Below are 13,698 nucleotides of genomic sequence, written 5' to 3' on the forward strand. Positions count from 1 at the left end.
TGGGGATTACTCCATGGAGTGCAGTCTAGCGCAGATAGGATAGTTTTTGTTTCGATTGGGTACCCATAATTATTTTAATTTCCAATATTTTTGTTTTGTATGGGCATATTTTCTATGAGAGAATTTAATGACGCACGGTTTGACAGTTCTGCTGTGAAACAATTTCATTATAACACTTGGGAGCATATTTTACAAAATAATTCTTGATGCTATGAAATATTATTGACAAATTCATAAAAAAACTGTATTTTATTTACTATATAGAGAACAACGTCTGTCGGATCGGCTAATAATACCTATAATATAATATTGACACACTTTTACAAAAGTTATCTTGCCCCAAACTAAGCCTGAACTATGGGTACAATACAACGATATATTTAATACAATTTACTTAATTTAACATTAATATATACTTCCTATCCATGACTTGGGAATAAACATCCATATTCATCATATAAATATTTGCATGTACCAGGACTCGAACCCGGGAGCATCTAAGTACTGAGTTAGATAGGGAGATTGGGACTCTAACCACTGGGCTATATATGACTATAAATGAATTAAAGACTGAAAGAAATTAATATTATGAAATTACATATTTAAGTACTTTGTAGGCATGGCCAGTGAGTTTTATTTCTGACAGGCTCTTTCTGATCCTAAGGAAGGTTCAAAAGTGTCTTAAATTAATTTTGTCTATGTTTTTTTTATAAAAAAGGTAGATATACAAATTTAATTTTTACCAAAATTTTGGACGAGCGGGATTCGACACCGCGCGTCTCATGTTAGGTCCCAGCGCAACTACCAACTAAGTAAAACGTCCGCATCACGCATCGATTGTAAATCTTGGTATGTCTTGTTCAACTCTCAGGTTGTGGCCTATTTTACAGGACTTTTCAGTTGAAAACCTGCTGCTGCCAATAATTGCATTTAGTAAATTGACTTGAGATTTGAAATCTAAGCAGTTTGTTATTTTAAAGTAATATCATTTATCTTTCGAAAAAGCGACGGTTTATATAATATTATGTGTCACACGGACGGTTGGCTTAGTTGGTAAGAGCGCAGGGACGTAACCCGAGAGACATGGGTTCCAATCGCGCATTGTTCATATATTTTGATACTTATAAAGTTTGTATATTTAAACTCGTAAGTGAGGGATATCTCTTAAAAATAACAAACTGTTTAAAAAAAGGTTTATTATAAGGTATAGGGTTTTTATTGTCCTTTTCCAACAACATTTTAATTGAACCGTTCTTCATTATAAAGAAAACTTCGATAGGACATGGGCGTTAACTTATACTAACGCACACGCAGACATTATCTGTAATAAAATACTCGTAACTATTCAGATTGATAAAATTAACATTGTTTGCGAACATTACAAAGGAAAAAATCGAACGTTGAGCCCAATAGCAGTCTGTAAATCAAACAGTCGTCCGACGAAGCCGTCTAGACAAGGCATTCGAACGGAGTGAGATGCGGGTAAGTGAGCCCGAGCTACATACGCTGCTGCCGCCCGAATTAGTAAGCAGCTCGGGACACGACTTTAAGGGCTTACGCTTGTTTGTTTTACGGCCGTTTTCAATAACCTATCTATCCTTAGTTTAACTTACTAGACGTAGACAAACCTATCCTTTAACGATTACTTACATTTCAATAACCTATTGACAGTTAAAAATTTGACTATAACTATATTGGACATAACTATGGATAGATAAGATCTTGTCATTAAACGGTGACAGCAATATATCCGTAAGTTAATCTAAGGGTAGATAGGTTATACAATTGCTTTTAAATTAACGACCGTTTTCAATAACCAATAGGTTCATACTACCTGTGCTAGGAGAGAATGCACATCGTCATCTCTCATATCAATTTGTGTATTATATTCATCGCTTTGAACCAGAATTGATGTTAATTTTACTTCTTTTACTGGAAAAAACATTTGGTTCAAACTGTTTTAGTATTTGAGTATAATAGAATTTAAGACAAAGCCATGTGCATGCTTTCCAGTAGATTTAGTGTTAAAATTATTTATAAGTCAATTATTTATAAGTAAGTATTTATAAGGATATTGCATAATATAATTAAGGTAAGAAACAGAAATTTCATAACCAGTAAATCTAGAAACTGGAAATATTTGCCAGTTTCCCATTTATAATAGGTGATTTGGACATCTATATTTTATTCATTTATAACATTTTATTTAATATATTTTCATCATCATCATTTCAGTCGGAAGACGTCCACTGCTAGACAAAGCCCTTAAATTATAAAAAGCATTGTAAAAATCTATTTGAATTTATTAACCGCCTTCAAAAACGGAGGAGGTTCTCAATTCGCCGGTATGTTTTTTTTTTATGTTCGTTACCTCAAAACTTTCGACTGGGTGAACCGATTTTGATAATTCTTTTTTTTCTTTGAAAGCTGGTGCTTCCTATGTTTCCATTCTAATTTGGTCCAGATCTGAAAATGGCATCCATGAGAAAACCATAAAAGTTTTAAATTTGGTATAGCTACATACGTATAGCAAAGTGGATGATAAATTTACGAATAACTCAATATCGCGCCAACCGATTTCGATGATTTTTTTTTATTGGAAAGGATATACTTCAAAGATAGTTTGGTTAGGTTCTGATTATGGAATCCATGACAAAGTAACGGAACACTGTCTGTAATCAAATTGCAAAGCACTTACGTTCATTGCTGCATTGAAAAATTTAGTATATCTACACATATTTAAACAAATTTTTAGTTAGTGTACTTCAAATTCACTAAAAATCATAAAATAAAAAAAAATTAACAAAAAAACAAACGGCTTCAAAAACATTATTCCAAAACAATAGATATAATATGCACTAAAAAGTATAAAAATAATTGCGTATTTTTATACAATCTAATTAACTATTATTGTAAGTTGTGGAGTCGGTGTCATCCAAGATAGGTTTGTTACTACATACATAGTTATAGGTGAGATGTGCTTGAGTCGAGAGGAGGCGAGAGGCGAGAGCGGGTCGCGGCGTAAGGACACCGATTCCAAAAATAACAATATACGTGACTAGAATAAGATTAATTAATTAGATTGTATAAAAATACGCAATTATTTTTATATTTTTTAGTGCACATTATATCTATTGTTTTGGAATAGTGTTTTTGAAGGCGGTCGTTTTTTTGTTAAAAATTTTTCTCTGAGATATATCATTTTGTATTCGTTGCTATGAAGAACTTCAATAAATCAATTAGTAATAATATCATGTATTTAAAATAAATAAATATATTATAAAAAAAAACTTGCGACAACCCTATGTGTATACCTTGCGTTGTCGTCTTTTCGTCATACATTAAAGGCTAACTGCCCACTGTTAGTTTTCTGTACACTGTGTCTGTACAATATACTGTACAACAAAACTGTAAATCTGTACTAATATTATAAAGCTGCAGTGTTTGTTTGTTTGTTTGAACGCGCTAATCTCTGGTACTACTGGTCCGATTTGAATGATTCTTTCAGTGTTGGGTAGTACATTTATCGAGGAAGGCTATAGGCTATGTTTTTTTTTTCAAAATTAGGGATCCGTAATAAAATTAATTGCTATTTTGTAACACAAGGTGTAAAATCGAAAACCTATTTTTGCGTGCGCTGCAAAAACTATTGACAATAGAACAAAATGATGTACAGGCTATAATATAGGCAATATTTTATTACTTATAAAACTATCGCGTGAATTATAATTCACGTTGTAAAGTATACTTTATATGGCAAAACAACGTTTGCCGGGTCAGCTAGTATGAAATAAATTGTTTCTAGTTTGTTTTACGTATAGAAAACCAATTTAAATGTTAACCGCCAAACAGGCGAGACTGAAATTCAATTGTCTGGCACCCAGTTACAGTCGATCAGATACCCAAATATCGGTATACCGGGACTTCGGTTATATTCCCAGGTTAAAGATAAGACTACGGGCCAATCGCCTCAGTTGGTCCTTCAAACACGGTTATTTGAATCTCTTTTCTGAGAGGCTTCTTTTCCTGTGAGTGTCAGGTAATTATCTGTGTGGCATTCCAATTTTCCGATCGAATGGCTAATTCAGTTTAAATCTCTTCGTAAGACTTCGACTTACGCTAGCAGGTATGATTCTAATTCGTTATAGAGTGGGTTTATTCTTAGTATTTTCTTTGATTAAGGCGAGTGTAACACACTTAAATAAACACTTTTTAAAATATTAAAACATGTCTTTATATTTGTATATTTACTTTAGCTTACGTAAAAGTGACATTTGTATTATTACTAGCTGACCCGACAGACGTTGTACTGTATATAATAATAAATTACTGTTTTTATGTATTTGTCAATAATTTTTCATAACATCAAGAATTATTTCGTAAAGTATGCTCCTTGTAATGAAAATGTTCCACAGCAGAACTGTTAAACCGTGCGTCAATAAATTCTCTCACAGAAAATATGTCCATACAAAACAAATATTGGAAATAAAAATAATTATGGGTCCCAAATCGAAATAAAAACTATCCTATCTCTCAAGTTGGACCTAACTGATCATGAAGTAATCACAATTTAAATCCGTTCATTAGTTTAGGAGTCCATCGCGGACAAACAACGTGTCACGTAATTTATATATATTAAGATTTATTAACGCGAGTGTAACACACTTAAATAAACACTTTTTAAAGTATTAAAACATGTCTTTATATTTGTATATTTATGTTAGCTCACGTAAAAGTGACATTTTAATATTATTAATTTAGTATTTTCAGGGAGACTGTGGTAGTCAGGACTCGACATAGTATTTGTCATAGTATAACTATTATTTAAAAGGGTTTATTCTTATGTATAATAATTATTTTAGAACTTGTCTTTACACTCTTATTGTTTGTGAGCCATCAAATCAAAATCACTTTATTCACCTAGGTCATGACAGACGGATGAAAATGACACTCATGAATGGCATTGAATTAAGGCACGAGGCATCTTCAGGAGCTATTCACTCGCCAAACGCTGGAACGAGAGTTCACTGTACCTATGCCATTCTTGTTTATTTAATTTTTGTCTCATTTAAAATAACCTAATGGAAGAAAAATTATTGTATGTGACGTTGATAACTAGGTCATAAAACGCTCGTGGCATCACAAAAAATATTTCTATGTACAATCATGGACTTCGGTCGTTTTATCGATTGTTTAGTTTTACCGTAGTATGTATATCGTAGATGAACAAGGATACCAAATAATCACGTGGCATGTCTTTAAAACATACTAACGACCTTAGAATACACTGTCGTAAAAATGACTGTAGCCCGACCAATTTTGATTTGCCAATCTGCGTGCTACCTAGTGGTTTCATAATTAAAATTCGTTTTACTCTATAATTTGTGAAATCATTGTAAACATAGCATAAAACATACAAGATAATAATTTATTTAGGATATTATCCAGGACCCTAATGGGGCACTCAAAAAACATCTCTCAATCCCAGGCCTCAGAGATTGCCGAGCGTGTAGAATCTGTAATAGTTGCAGATAAAACCCCGTAACACATGCTCACTGGATGTGGTCCTTGAATGTGTAAACGTAGCATCTCTTTGGGAAGAATAATACTAGAATCACTTATGACACGCCAGCTCACTGCAAGATATATTCATTCATTAATAAGATCCATTTTTTATGACTGTAAGGGACGAGACGATCAGGTAGTTCAGGTAATTTATACGCTCTGTCGATTACAATGTAGTGCCGCTCAGGATTCTTGAAAAACCCAAAAATTTAGAGCGGCACTACAATTGCGCTAGTCTCCTTAAGACATAAGATGTTAAGTCGCGTTTGCCCGTTGTGGTACCCATTATCTAGCCGGCATTCTGTGCAATGGAGCCTGCTGCAATGAAGCAATCTTAGTAGTAAGCTATAGTTAACAGTGGCTATCACAATTTATTATCATATTGCTCGCAGTTACCATGAACTGTACTAAAGCCTCTATTGCAACCATAATTATAATTTATTTACTAATTCTATCGGCGAAGACACTTACTACATCTTATAAGTACGAATGAAACTCACAACTTCACAAGTACCGTGGGCGGAGTTCGATAAAAGTTGTCAAAAACTTCTAAATGATATCACCACCCTCGTCATGTAAATTGGACAAGTTTTAAACGAGTGTTTACTTATTTTATTGGTTCATAAACTTAAGTTGACTCGGGTATCAAATATTTATTTAAACGATTTCATTTGTAAATTCAAAATTGTATCAATGTGCATATTATACCTATTCTTGGCATAAATACGGAAACAAATAAAAAGAACATTTTCTATTGCAAATAACATTTATTACTTTTACAGTGTGTTAGTTTAATACATAAATATAAAATAGAAAAAAAACTCACTGGCCATATTTCTTAAAGTCTTTAATTCATTTAAAGTAATCACTAGGTTTTTGACGACCCATATACACGACAGTGGTTAGTGTCACTATCGACTGAGCTAGATTCTCCCGGGTTCGAATTCCGGTAGGTGCAAATATTTATATGATGAATCGATGAATGAATTATAGGATTTTGGTTCCCAAGTCATGGATAATACATACATGTGAATGTTAAATTAATTATATTGTAATAAATATATCATTGTCTTGTACTCATAGTTAAGTGCTAGTTGAGGGCAAGATAATTTGTGTTAATGTGTGTCAATATTGTTTTCCAATCTAAAAAACTTAAATCATTACAATATGTTATGATTTTTTTAAAGTATAACCCTCACTTCTAGGATTAATACACAAATAAAATTTGAAAAACAAAATTTTATGAACGATGCGGAATTCGAACCCACGACCTCCGGCGTTCCGTTTAAACTTTAACCCCCTTATTCATAATAGTCTGCTAACTTAAAGCATTGCTAATTCTCAATCTGTCTTTTTCTATTGACCTAAGTCATAATGAGAAAAAACACTCCTTAGCGGCTGTTTTAAGTTAGCGGACCATTATGAATAAGGGGGTAAATGATTAGTTTTAATTTCTATGAATGCATTCATTACTCAATCAAATTTATTGAATGACTATTAGATATCAAACTCCAGTGAGAATCTATATAACTATATACCGCTACATGTTCTGTTTAATTGAAAGTCAACTTCAAAAACAAGCTCATATTTCAAGAAATATCAAATAATTAATAAAATAAACAACTAAATACTCATTGTAAATCAACTGAAGTTCATCTCTATATCAAATGACGCGTTTGAATGGATTCAAAAACTTTTTATTGAAACGATCGAAAGAGTAAATAGCTATGAACACTTTAGCGTTTTCAGTCGGGTTAACCCGTAAACCATCTCAGTTAAAGGAGGCATTAAATCGCAACTCAAACAAGAGCCGTTACACCGAAGTTACTCACATATTGCTTTGTGTCACGAAACGTTAAAGTGAACCAAGTAGAGTCAAGTTACGTGTTGTCAGACAGAGACGGTGAATTCTAGATGGGAGAGGGAGAATGGGAGCGGAGGGCGTAAAAGGAGAAAAACTACAACGCTAAAAGTGAATGCGGTCGAAAGCCGCGCTTATTTCATCGTTAAGTGCATGGATTTTTTTTTGAGAGTCGCTTTGAGTGCATTCGTCATGGCTCGTCTACGAGTACTGACGTAAGCGTAATCAACAAAGTAACTGCACTTTATGCGTTGAAATAGTTGCAACATAGTATTCTAGATGCATTGTTATGAAGTGTTTTCATATGTTCTGTCAAAATATCTTTGCGTACAAAGTATTTAAAAGTAAATTTTTGTTTAATGGTACCTCTCTACTAACTAATTGTTCACGATTACCATCGATAATGAAATGCAAATTAAAATTGATACTGTTATTCAAAATAGGATTTAAAATCACTTATTGAACGTACAAAACTATCACCCATTCAAAATAGTGTGCCAAAGCTCATACAATATAGTTTTCAATAACGTGCCTCAGATCTGAGAAGAACGGGTGCAAGAAACTCAGCGAGCATTTTTTTTACAAAAATATGGATTACAGTATAATATCGTACGATAAAAATTTATAATTAAAGAGCCTGAGGGTGTCCACTCAATTCCGAGTCTGTGGTATCATTAAGAAAATAATTTATGTTATAATAACGTTTTTTAACAATTATTTTACATTTCGTAACACATAAAAGACTTACTAACTCGACTTACCCGAGTAGAGGCATAACAAGTTAATGTTTGTTACTCATATTAACATTATGATTGTCGCAGATTTTATGAACTTCCATGTGCATATGAACTTAAAGAACATTATCAATCATATGTTAAAATGTTTATTTCTTTACGCCATTAACTTCTACATTATTAACACAAAAAGTCACAGAAGAAGAAGCCATATCTTTGTTGTTTCTATGATGCGATTACTAATTTTGACAGTAATCATGACCATCATGTTCACGTAGCATCCTTACACAAACAATAAGTTCAAGCTCTAGAGGTTTATGCATCGATAAGATAGCTAAAATTTGTATAGTTTATTTTTTATTTCTTTTATGTAATATATGATGTTTATATCACTTTCTGATTTTTAATACGATTCAAATATTGGATACACAGCACCTTACAAACTATTTTTTTTTGTAAATTACAACCATTGTAAGAGTGGCCGTTGAGTTTCTTCTACGTTCTTCTCACGAGCTCTTCTTTGTCCGAACACTTGGTAGATTCAGTAATTTAAATGAAATATTTCATGACAATTCAAAAGGTTTAAGCCTAGTTGAAAACGGGGCTAATGTGAATTGTTGAATATTAAAAATAACAACAAACTTTCATAATTAATAATCTCTACTCGTAGGGAAATCTCTTAATAATTAAATAGATAGTGAGTAAATGTAATTGTCGTGCAATTAAATTTTCACGGACTTTGGAGTATTTTGCGCCCATTCTTTTTAAAATTAAATTTATAGACAGAAACATGAGACCAACGAGATTCGCCAGCTTGCAAATTGTCTGTCATCTCTTTTAATGAAAATATGGGACCAGACGTTCAGTTGATGGTTATTGATACGCCCTGCCCATTACAATGCAGTGCCGCACAGGATTCTTGAAAAGCCCAAAAATTCTGAGCGGTACACACTTCAATTGCGCTCGTCACATTGAGACATAAGATGTTAAGTCTCATTTGCCCAGTAATTTCACTAGCTACGGTGCCCTTCAGACCGAAACACTGTTGTTGTCGAATGTTTACACATTACTGCTTCACGGCAGAAATAAGCGCCGTGCAAAGGAGTCTCCCACTGGTAATGTCTTTGTCGAGCGCAGAAATTTTACAAATGCTAATTGCTTGAGGAATATCTGTCGCCTATATACATGCACGACATTGCTACGTACGCTTTCAACGTGGATATTGAGGGACTTATGAAGCTATGGCGTGGAAAATGAATGAAAATGATCGCCATAAAAATACAATCGACTTCAAAAACACTATTCCAAAACATATAAACAATAATATGCACTAAAAAATATAAAAATAATTGCGTAATTTTATACAATCTAATAAATTAATCTAATTCTAGTTACTTCCCTTAGTCCTTCCGCCGCGACCCGCTCTCGCCTCATCACGACTCAAACACATCTCACCTATAACTATGTAGTTACAAACCTATCTTGGATGACACCGACTCCAAAAACTACAATAATCGTAACTAGAATTAGATTAATTGGACTTGGACACAACCGCCTCGCTCGATGGTTCTGACATGACTCACTCTCGCTCGCCCGGCGCCCGCTCTCGTCCGCACTCGCATCGCACGCCGATTACACCCGAGCTAAGACGAATACCGAATCATCTGCGTGCTCACTTCTTGCCTCGAAGATCTTGACTGCTACATTTATAATAATTTACGATTTATAATAAGCCAGTTTATGCATTGTTTAGTTGATTACCGACTATTCAGTGCTGAGTGTTTGTGCGCATAGTTGCGCACAGCAATTACAAACTAATGTGTTATGTATATTACAGCCATTGTAAAATACTCTATTTCATTGAAAATATTGACCGTTGAGTTTCGTATATTTTCTGCTCACGAGCTTCAGTAGTTTAAAAGAAATATGTGTGTGAGTGACTATTCAAACGCACTTAGTTTACGGCTTTTACCAGTGGGAGGCTTCTTTGCACAGGATGCTGGCTACTTTATGGGTACCACAACGGCGCCTATTTCTCTTCTGTGAAGCAGTCATGACTGATGCATTATTGTGTTTCGGTCTGAAGGGTGCCGTAGCTAGTGAAATTACAGGGCAAATGAGATTTTACATCTAACATCTCAAGGTGACCGAGTGCAGTTTTAGTGCCGCTCTGAATTCTCTGGTCTTTCAAGAATCCTGAGCGGTACTGTATTGCAATAAGCAGGGCGTATCAATTACTATCAGCAGAACATCCTGCTCGTCTCATCCCTTATTGTAATAAAAAAAAGCCTAATTGAATAAAGTTTATTTAACTTTGACTTCTACAACATGATCATCACTGGCTAAATATGGTTTACCCGTCATTGTGACGTTTGAACCAACATTGATATATACCGTCAAAAAGCCGTAAATACTGCAAACAATTCGATATCGAAACCAAGTTAAAAAGAGCTGATATTAAAATCAAGCAATTTTTTTGCTTAGTGAATACACGGCTGATATTGCTGATAGGCTTTTTCTGGTGTACGGGAGTCACACTTAATTGCATCTCTCAAATGGTTCAATTTGTTTAAAATTAAATTATGAGTCTCCGCGGAAATCAAGTTGATTTCATAAAATGATTTCAATTTCAATTCCACTTTTTCACGTGGTGTTTTATGGATTTACTGAATTTTTTTTTCAGTTCTATATTATTTATTCAATTTCAATATATGCCTTTTATTATAACGATATCCATCATTAATAAAGGCATTTATTTTTTAAATTTTAAAATTATTTTCAAATTGATTCCTTTAGAATTTTATTTTGATGTCATTTCTAATACTCACCGCTTCTGAAACAAATGGCGCTCTGAGAGAGAAGAATGGGCGCAATAAGCTCTCCCAGCATTCTTTTTGCGCTCTTTTTAATAAAATATATCGTGGCTGTCCGATCACTTAGATATTCACCTATGGAGTGGTAAGATTTACGACAGCAATTTTTTAAATTTATAGATAAGTGTGGGACTTCATTATAAAATTGTATGCATTTACGCTTAATATTATGTATCTTATGAAGCCTACTAGAATTAGTTACAAGCAATCCTAAACTTATTTCTATTGTTATAAAAATGAAAATCACTATTTAAATGACGAGTTTTGTGATATGATATCATTTTTTTGGTATGTTCACTCTGGTTGTAAGTAAGTTTTCTAGATCTGTTTGTCATTATTCAAGTATTTTTTCGATTAATAGTGTTATAAATATTTTATAACACTTCTTAATAGAATGAACAGTTTCTTTATTGCTTTTTAGATAGTTTTTTCAAGTATGTATTATTATGGCTGTTTTTTTATAGAAATTATAACTAACTAAGTAAGTTTTAATTAGGAGAACGAAAGTCACCGACATAGCCCAAATGATTGCAAAACTGAAGTGGCATTGGTCAGGGCACATAGTTCGACAGGCCTGTGGGGCAGAAATGTCCTCGAATGGCGACCACGTACCGAAAGACACTGTGTTGGCAGGCCGACAAGCTGGACTGACGATCTGGTCAAGATTTCCGGAATAAGTTGGATGAGGGCAGCGCAGGAGCAATCAACATGGTAATCTTTGGAGAATGCCTTTGTCCAGCAGTGGACGTCTTCCGGCTGATGATGATGATGATTAAGAAAGTTTTGTGTATAGTTGGGTATCTACAGTTATTTATAGTATATTAATCGTTGTGGGATGGAGCATACCTTCCTTAAAATATGGCCGACGAAGCGATGGCTGGTCTATGCGTCGTGCTCTTAAAATAAAATACTTCAAATGATACACAATATTTATTTATAGTGTGCATTACTGCATCTACTGTACTCAGTAACTCTTTAGGGTTTTTTTACGTTTAAATAATTACATTTGTATTGTATAGTACTTGTATTGTGTTTTTTTTTCAGTTTAGTAAATTGAAAGGTTTGAGAATTTTGTTGCATCGCTTTATTTATATTGTATTTAAAATATTTGTAGAATTGATGATTGAATGTTATGATTTAAAAGAGAGTTAGTTTCTTGCCCCTTCTTCTCAGCTCAAATTTTCCGAAGCGGTGGTAATTGATAAACTCTTTAATTTGGACATTTGTAAGTTTAATATATTTTTACCTACATGAATGCCGAAGTCTAAAAGGCCGGCAACGCTCCTGTGTTTGCACGGGTGTTGCAAGAGAATTTTCGTGGTGTTAATCACTTGACATCAGGTAACCCGAATGCTCGTTTGTCCTCCTCTTACATAAAAACATGAAAAAATAACTTTTGATTTAGATTTTTGATGTTTATTACTAACTATCAAGTGAGCCTTACCCTGAAAACTGCAAAAATAAAGTGTTTATGTTTGATTAATAAATAGACGGGGTTTATTTTATAAATAGAGTCCTATTTCTTCAGTTGATGACTCAAATCTGAGTATAAATATCATAAAAAATATTTAGGTACACTCAAAATAGGCCATACTTTAAATCCATTTCATTTGTGATGAAATTCACAAATAAAATCTGAAATCAAAATTTCATAAACGATGCGGCACTCGAACTCACAACCTCTCCCGTTCCGTGCGAGTGCTCTTCCAACTGAGCTAACCAGTCGAGTGACGTATCGTCATAAAATCTTGTATGCTTTGTTCAACTCACCTACAGGATCTACTTTACAATTACTGACCGCATCGTTCATAAACTTTTGTTTTCAAATTTTATTTGTGTATTAATCCTAGAAGTGAGGGTTATCACTTTAAAAAACTTAACAAACTATGTATATAATCCAATGGTTTCTGGTCTTAGTTCAACAAGAAACAAACTGGCTTTGGCACACCCATTAGAAGCATCAGAAAAAACCGTTCATTTTCTCTTCATTTAAGTACCATTTAAATGAAGAGAAAATGAACATGGAAATGCTTAGAAGTATTCAAGGTCTTCAAGCACCCATGAATCTTAGCCTGGAAAGAAAATTTGCAAACAAGATTGGCTGCTTACCCTTCCTACCAAGCTCTAACTTACAACATGATGTTCTTACTTGGAAGATATTTGGACATTGGTTTTGAAGACATCCTTAACACACCTGAACTCCGTGAAGTATCTCCTCAGCCAAACTCTTTTGTTGAAAGATCATTAGGAATACTTTAAACTGTTGTAGTATCTAAATTTGTAATAAAATAAGTTTTTACATTCTACAATTTTCTTGAAGATTAAATAAAACACACAAAATATAATTACAACACAGAACAGAAGAGAACAAGTAACAAGTGATATTATAACGTATAAACAAGATAACTACATGCATGTAATGGCAGACATTGTTATGCTGAGCAGGAAATCACAATTGTTATGCAGATTGTTACAGGATGTCCCACATGCTACGGGTATTCCCGGGATAACCAGTTTATATACAGGTATACCACAGCGGCGTACAAAGGAGATTATGAAACTGGATGTCATATGCACCTAAATATATCATTGTCTTGTACTCATAGTTAAGTGCTAGTTGAGGGCAAGGTAATTTGTGTTAAAGTGTGTCAATATTGTCTTCCAA

This window comes from Leptidea sinapis, chromosome 10 (assembly GCF_905404315.1).
Source record: "Leptidea sinapis chromosome 10, ilLepSina1.1, whole genome shotgun sequence".
Lineage (NCBI taxonomy): Eukaryota > Metazoa > Arthropoda > Insecta > Lepidoptera > Pieridae > Leptidea > Leptidea sinapis.